An 8,409-nucleotide genomic window follows, 5' to 3' on the forward strand; every position below is an offset into this window, starting at 1 on the left:
ACAGAAAAAGAAGCGGAAAAGACTCATCGGCTAAACACTGAAACTGAAACTTCAATGCGACAGCAACACCAAGTGGAATTATATATATTATACAGCCCCAAACGTCTTTTTCAAAGCCTGCAGTGAAGAGAAAGATTTGTGATGAGCACAGACAATTTCGGGAAAAGTGGGAAGTGCAATATTTCTTTGTTGAGCACAGGGGCATCCCGACGTGTCTTATTTGCACAGAGAAAGTTGCAGTGCACAAAGAGTACAATTTGAAACGTCATTACACAACTAGACATGCTGAGGAGTATGCAAAATACCAGGGAGATGAGAGAGCCAACCGGGTTGCTAATCTTAAAACATGTCTACTGAGGCAACAAGATTTCTTTAAGAAAGCAACCAAAGAGAATGATGCAGCAGTCGAAGCTAGCTACGTGGTTAGTACGATGAATTCATAGAAGGTGAATTTGTCAAAAAGTGCATATTATTACAGGCTGCAAGTATTGTCTGTCCAGAAAAGAAAGGTCAGTTTAGCAACATCAGCCTTTCTGCCAACACCATGGCAGAGTGCATTTCTGACCTGTCAAGTGACGTTTATGATCAACTGTGTGAGAAAGCAAAACGTTTCAGTGTATACTCAGTTGCTCTTGATGAGTCCACAGACATCACTGACACTGCCCAGCTCGCAATCTATGTCCGTGGTGTTGATGACAATTTTGAAGTCACAGAGGAGTTGCTCACAGTAATTCCAAGTGATCCCAAATGGCTCATGGGCTTAGCTTTTCTTGTTGATATTACACATGAGCTTAATGTACTGAACAAGAAGTTACAAGGCCAGGGGCAACTGGTCAGTGCTGCCTATGACAACGTGAGAGCATTCTCTGCGAAACTTATGTTATGGAAAGCCCAGCTTTCTCAAACAAACCTTTGCCATTTCCCAGCATGCAAGGCACTCATGGATGCAGGCACACCATTCAGTGGTGAGAAGTATGTGGATGCCATTTTGATGCTACAGGAGGAATTTGATCATAGATTTGCAGACTTCAAGACGCACAGAGCCGCATTTCAAATTTTTGTGGACCCCTTCTCCTTTGATGTGCAAGATGCCCCCCCTGTGCTTCAAATGGAGCTCATTGACCTGCAGTGCAACTCTGAACTCAGAGCCAAGTTCAGGGAGGTGAGTGGAAAAGCAGATAAGCTCGGGCAATTTTTGAGAGAATTGCCTCCCAGCTTCCCTGAGCTTTCAAGCGGACCATGTGTCTTTTTGGGAGCACATACTTGTGCGAAAAGCTCTTCTTTACCTTGAACTTCAATAAGTCCAAGTAAAGGTCCAGACTTACTGACGAGCATCTTCAAGCCCTACTGAGGGTCTCAACTGCCTCCTCCCTTAAGCCAAATGTGGCTCGGCTATGCAAGAGGAAGCGCTGCCAGATCTCTAGCAGTAAGAAGTAGGCAGAAGAAGCCATGTTCATAACTGTTTATGTTCAATGTTCCATTCATGTTCAGAAAGTTAAAGGTTAAAGAACTGTTAATACAGACATTTGAATCTGAATAATAATAATTACATTTCTCTAGTCAGCAACTATATGTGGTTTCTTCAGTGTTCTATATCTGCTGTATTATTATTATTATTATTATTATTATCATTATTATTATGTTCATTTTATTTATTTATTATTTATTACTGATTGATTTTATCTTTTTTCTTATGAATTGTTAATTTATTTAATTTTTCATCTTATTTTGTGTTAAAAAAATAAAAATAAAGACATTTTGATAACATTGGAATGTTTTTGTAAGAGCTTTTCTTGTGGAAAACCTGATGCGGCCCAGCCTCACCCTGACTCTACCTTCAGTGGCTCCCGGGTAAATTGAGTTTGAGACCCCTGCCTTAAAATTAATAGGAGAAAGAACATGGGTGGCAGTGACTTTGAACGCCCTTTGTTAATTATGTTTACCAATGATGCGTTGTCTGAATGAATGATAATGGCACAACAGGTCCATTTGTGCCCCCAAAGAATGGCAGCGGCCATGATGGGGTACAACTCACGCAACGCAATTAAGAAGGAGGAGAGTTCCGAGGGCCACTGAGATGTGAACCAGTGACCATCGTAGTAGCCGCCAAAACCTAAAGAAAGAGTGGCATCCGTAAATATGGAGGGGTCTTCGGGATTGGAAAGAGTATCATTGTAGAAGAATGAGATGCCATTCCAGTGGCAGAGGAGAAGGAGCCAGAAGTTCAGGTCGGATTTACAAGAAGAGCCTAGGTTAATGACCTGGAACAGAGAGGAGACGGATGAGGTGAGATTAAGGAGGTGTGAAACGAAAGCACTACCTTGGGCGATAATTCACATGGTGAAGTTGAGGTGACCCAATAGAAAGAGGAGCTGATGCTTATTGCAACTAGCTTGGGTAAGCTTGGGACTGGATGATCCGGTCTTGTTTTTCCTGTTGGAGGAATGCTTTGAATAGGATGGAATCCAGGACGATGCCAAGGAAGTCGAGTGAAGTAGTGGGACCAAGGGTTTTCTCTGCTGAGAGGGGAACACCTAGGCGGCGGAAGGCAGAGTTGAGTTGGGTAATGCAGTGTGCTGGCGGGGAGGAAGGGATGTCGAGCAACAGGAAGTCATCGAGGAGGTGGATGACATAGGGCAGGAGATAGACGTTCAGCAATATCCAAGATAAGGCCTCGGCAAAGAAGTCAAAAATCTTGGGGCTGCTCTTACAACCAAAGTACAGCCGGACTGCAAAATGATATGAGGCTCGCCAGTGCACGCCAAAAAGGTGCCAGAAATCGGGATGGAGTGGGAGGATTTTGAAGGCGGAGACAATGTCAGCCTTGGCCAACCAGGCCCCATGTCCTATTATCTTAATGATGGAAATAACGTCTTTGAGTTATTTAGAGTATAGAAGGCATTGTCCGCGACTAACACGAGAACTGGAAGTAGCAACGCGTGGTGCGATGGTGGCTGTGGAAGAAGTGGGGGCAATGGTGGTAGCAGAAGTGGGAATTTGTGTGAGAAGTGAACATGATGCAGAAGGATGGGATGGGTTGCCACACACATTGCACAAAAGGCCGATGTGGCCGGCAAAGACACGGCAGTAGAGTTCTAGATCCAAAGCGCCCCAGTAGCAAGTGATGTTCCATTGCTGCAGGTGGGCAGTGGCTCAGGCAGAGAATTGCCAATGGTACTCATAAAAGGCAGAACCCCCGAAGTGAACGGCGAGATCGAGGATGATGGATAGGTAATCGTAAAGTTCCTGCTGGATTGGAAAGGCAGAGCAGAGAATGTTGCGGTAAATGGAGAAAGCCAGCGCAAATTCTGGAACCGTCAGGATCTTTGATGGTTGCGGTTCGGCAGCCTTGAGTATAAAGTAAATCCCCTATGTTGATTGTGCGAGGGGCCACAGGGGGCTGAAGAAGGGTGTAGTAAGGCTAAAAGGTCAATGTCTGCACCTTGCAAGATCCTTTCTCTGAGACTGGGAGGCACGAGCGGTGGATTGAACAGCCGAGCGCTGGGAGGAGGCAGAGCTGAGGGAGCTGAAGCCAAGGAAAAGGACTTGTCATGAGGCCGATGCACAGGGGCCTGGGACGGGTCAGCAGCAGCACCTGTAGGCAGAGAGAGCGAGAGAAGGTGAGGGGCCTGAGAAGGTGCAGCCAGAAATGGAAATGTTTGGGATGACGAAATAGGGTCGGAGTGGGATGAATGGGGAGCAGGGGATGGATGAATAGGGACGGGGTGGGATGAAGGATGGAAGAGGAGGGAAGATGAAGAAAAGAGACAGAGGCAGGTAAAGTAGAAGGAGGGAGAGAGAGAGGATTAGAAGTGTGCGTGGCAGGGAGGGGAGGAGAAATTCGAGAAAACACGGAAACCTGGGAAGGGGCAGTTCTGGGTACGAGAGGCAGGCCTGGGCCTGAGCTGGAGCTGGAGCTGAAGCCGGGAGGGTCAGGCAGTGGCGGCTGCCATCCGGCCCGAAGTGGAAGTAGCAGCGGGCAGGCTTGGACCTGAGGTGTAGATTGAAGGGCCCGATAGTATGACGGCGTCTGCAGGGTCCGAGGCTAGGATCGCTGAATCGGGAGGTAAAGTGGAAGCTACGGGGCATGGCCAGCGAGCGGGCGGCATCTGTGGCGAGGAGGCAGAACCGGCGTGTTGTGATCGAGAGCGGTGGGCTGGGTTACGGTGGGCCTGGGGCCGGTGGAGGAAGCCTGGAGCAGTGAAAATAGTGTTTTCTTGTTGGCTGGTTGGGAAAACGAAATGTCACGATCCCGTAAGGCCTTCTGGAGGCTGGCCACTGTCCAATCCACGGCAGCATGACCACCGTCTTCCTGTCTTTTCTGACCCACATTCACAGACATGACTGGACATATCAATAGGACATGACCCTCACCCCCACTGTTATGACAGGTTGTATTCCTCTGGGTATGCTCTACTCTAGATTTGAGCATTTCTGTACAGATTTGATAGCACTCACTAGCATAACTACTGAGGTCTATTCTTGATGTGGGATTATTGGTTCTGGAGATTAAACCTTATTCCATCTCATCCTACAGGTATTGAATAAAACTACATTACTCCAAGGAACATAGATCTACTGTTCTGTAGCTCAAAGTCAGAATGCATTATACAGGCATATACATTTTTATTGTCACTGGCTATGGTCACCTTGGTACGACGGAGTTTTAGGGCCACAGCGGTAAAAAAAAACAAGATTCCGAGATTAAAGTCAGAATTCTGAGAAAAAAAGTCGGAATAATTCTGAGAAAAAAAGTCGGAATAATTCTGAGAAAAAAAGTCAGAATAATTCTGAGAAAAAATCTCAGAATAATTCGCTGCGTATAATGGAGCAGACACAGTGTAAAAGAGTAGAACTCCGGCGCCCACGAGGCTCCATCGTGTTACGGCTCGGACTCGTACAAAAAACTAAAGACTTTATGCATCTCAGTCAGGGGCTGCGTCATGTCGTGTGAATGCGTTTAATAAATAATTCATGCATAAGGCTTTAGTTTTTTGTACGAGTCCGACCCGTAACGCAATGGAGCTTCGTGGGCGCCGGAGTTCTACTCGTTCTGTATCCATCATTTTCGTGATCATTAATTGTATCTTGAAACATGCCATGACTTTTTTTCTCAGAATTATTCCGACTTTTTTTCTCAGAATTATTCAGACTTTTTTTCTCAGAATTCTGACTTTAATCTCGGAATCTTGTTTTTTTTTTTTTTTTACCGCTGTGGCCCTAAAACTCCGTCGTACCTTGGGGTCATGTAAAACTGCTTTAGAGCAATTTTAGAGCAATTTAATTATTTAATTACTTGTTTTCCTCTAGAGATTAAACAAGCTGTGTGTGCCAAACTGGAATGTTGAAAAGTAGCACCTTAAACTCATTACAATGGTCATAGAGTAAAGGGTACAAACACTTTTGGTTTAATTCTTCATGATAAATGGTGAAAGTATATTGCTTAGGGACAGGCCCTGTGTATAGACACAGGTCTCTTGATATCTGGCTTATTGACTTGTATTGTTTTTGTAATTTTCTAATAGTTGTGTACATTTTGAGAAAATAAAGCAAATGACAATTGATACACACAACAATTTTATGAAAATAGATAAGATCCTGATCAAATGAGACACCAGAGACAGAAGCAGTTTGGCTTTCTGGCATTTAATTAACACTCACCATCACCACCTGTAAAATACATCCATCCCATATTATTCTCTTTCTCCTTGCCAAGTGGTCTTCACTGAGTTTTTTTGCCAGGTACACTCTCAGACAAAAAGGTATGGCGGATGTACATTATTGGTCAGTAAACGTACAAACAGTATAATGAACCTTTAAAAGGCATAGCAGTGTTGTTCCCTAAAGGTACATTACATTCTTTTTTCCAGCAGGAGAGGAGGATATTTGTAATATGTCATTATAGGACTGTGTAAAAAAAATAAAAAATAAAATAAAATAACATAATTATAATAATATAACATAATATACTATAAAATAATATATAATAATAATAATAATATATAATAATAATAATAATAATAATAATAATGATAATAATAATAGTAATAATAATAAAAGTCCAGGAGATGTAATCGGCTATATGAATTCAACAGAATTTTAACATCTATAATTATAATAGAATTAGTTTTATTATATCCCATAATCAAAACTACTGAAATGTACCACTGAAGGGTACCAGCAATTTAACGGTTAACAGTGTACTCAGGGAGGGAACAACATGAGATGTATTTGGCCTTAGTCTATAATGCTCAGGAACTGTTTCTGAGTTGTGCCTCGTGGGTTGATCCTCTGGCTTCCATTAACTCAGGACACAGTTGAATTATTACAACTGATCACATAAAATTGCTTAGCTTTTATAAGTATAGTTTATTACAATTTTATTTATACTATTAATATATTTACATTTTTATGTTTACATTACAATGCTAGGTCACTAGGTCCTTTTTAACAGGGTTTAGGGATTTTTTTGCAAATAATTATACAGAAAATATGTTATAGAGCAATACAATATGAAGTGGCCTCTGCTCTGTCAGATGAATTGAGGTTAATGTACAGGAAACAAATTCAGTCTTGAAGATGATAATTTAAATATTCTACCTGTTACAATATACTTTGCAGATGTTCTGAACCATGAATAGAAAATTGCATACATTAGTGGGTTAACAAAGGAGTTCATATCTATTAGCCAGGTAAAAACATTCCACACAGTCAAAGGTATGTGAACTGACAAAGAGCTTAAATAAAATGGTATCCAGCAAGCAAGGTAAACAAAAACCACTGTGCCTAATTTCTTGGCTGCTTTAAGTTCAGAACCTCTTGATGTTTTAGCTCCATGGTTGTTTGAGGCACCATTTTTAACAGCTCCGACAGCTTTGGCTTGATGTTTTGCCACATTAAAAATAACTGAATACAATGTTAATATAAAAGTGCAAGGGGCTAGAAATGCAACTACAAGGTCAATGATGATCCAGTAATAATATACATATAGAACACAATGTCCATAACATTTGGAGAAGATATTAGGCTGTATAAAAAAGGAATTCAAGTTTAAATACATGATAACATAAAACATACAAAAAGACCAGCCAAGAATTATGGCCAGCAAGGTTTTATGAAACGTGATTTTACTGGAATACTGCAGAGGGTAAGTGATAGCAATGAACCTATCAACTGCTATGAGTATCACACTGTACAGAGAGCCATACTTTGAGACAAAATTGATTATTGTAGAAATGTAGCATGTTAATGTTCCAAGATACCAACAGGTGTCCATCAGTCCACTTAGATCCACAGGCATATTGACCAGTCCTATCAGAAAATCAGCCACAGCCAGAGAGAGGATAGTCAGGTTGGTTGGAGTGTGGAGCTGCTTGAAGTGAGAGATGGAGATGATCACCAGCAGGTTCAGAACCACAGTGCACACAGATATACATGAGAGAATGAAGCACAGAAGAAAATATCCAGGGCCATCTACAGTCTCTTTTATACAAGACTCATTATTGTTAGGAATGCAATATTGAATTGTGTTTTTTTGCCTGTAATATTGTTTGTCCATCTGAAATAGAGACAGAGCTGATAAACATGAAATTATTCAGAATGTTAACTTCCTCATTTTATACATGAGCATAAATCCTCCCACTAGTGGATAGTGTAACTCTAACATCATCATGACGTACAGTGTTGGGTCAGCTGAGACTAGTTCAGAGTGGTAGAATTGTTAAGAATATGTCTAATGTAATTCCATAGTTACATAGTTACATATTTTACACAGTGAGCAAAACATTAGGGGAGGCACGCATTTTTCCTGTATATTAGGGACTGCCATGGGGACATGGCACTTATAGAAAAACATAGCTTTATGGTCCTTCTACAATGCACTCTAATGCAATGAGAAATGAAAATACACAAAACCTGAGAATTTGTGACACTGGGCCATAGATAAATAAAAATATTGACATATGCTAAAATACTGAAAATGTATTTGACCCTTTATTCAAGTAAATATAGTATAAAAAAAGATAATTATGACGAAACATGTGGGTTAAAAAACAAAAAGCAAGCACACAATATGAATGTGGACACACACTGGACTAAACTGAACAGAACTAAACAATAAGAAACACCTATATACTGTTGTAGACGAGCGCAAAAATAAATAAATAAATAAATGAATAAATAAATAAATAAATATAGCTTCAGTACTTTCACATTTCAGTACTTTTCCATGGATTTAACATATACATATTAATATAAGACCCATATAATGATTCAGTGTCATTACACAGTTCATGATTAAATTCACAGAATGCTTTTCTCATTGATAAATGTGACAGCGTCTTTTCCAGATAAACAGGCTCCCTATAACTGCAGATACATAGCAATACTTCATTCAATACTTGTGCTTAG

The 8,409-nt window shown here is 41.1% G+C and overlaps 2 pseudogenes; one reads left to right on the forward strand and one right to left on the reverse strand.

The window, feature by feature from the left end:
• The first annotated feature begins 544 nt into the window (after positions 1-544).
• Positions 545-1,437, forward strand: LOC136674419 (general transcription factor II-I repeat domain-containing protein 2-like; annotated as a pseudogene).
• A 383-nt stretch (positions 1,438-1,820) lies between these two features.
• On the reverse strand, positions 1,821-4,089 carry LOC136674420 (uncharacterized; annotated as a pseudogene).
• Between the last annotated feature and the right edge of the window lie 4,320 nt (positions 4,090-8,409).

The sequence above is a fragment of the Hoplias malabaricus genome, chromosome 18 (assembly GCF_029633855.1).
Source record: "Hoplias malabaricus isolate fHopMal1 chromosome 18, fHopMal1.hap1, whole genome shotgun sequence".
In the NCBI taxonomy this organism is placed as follows: Eukaryota; Metazoa; Chordata; class Actinopteri; order Characiformes; family Erythrinidae; genus Hoplias; species Hoplias malabaricus.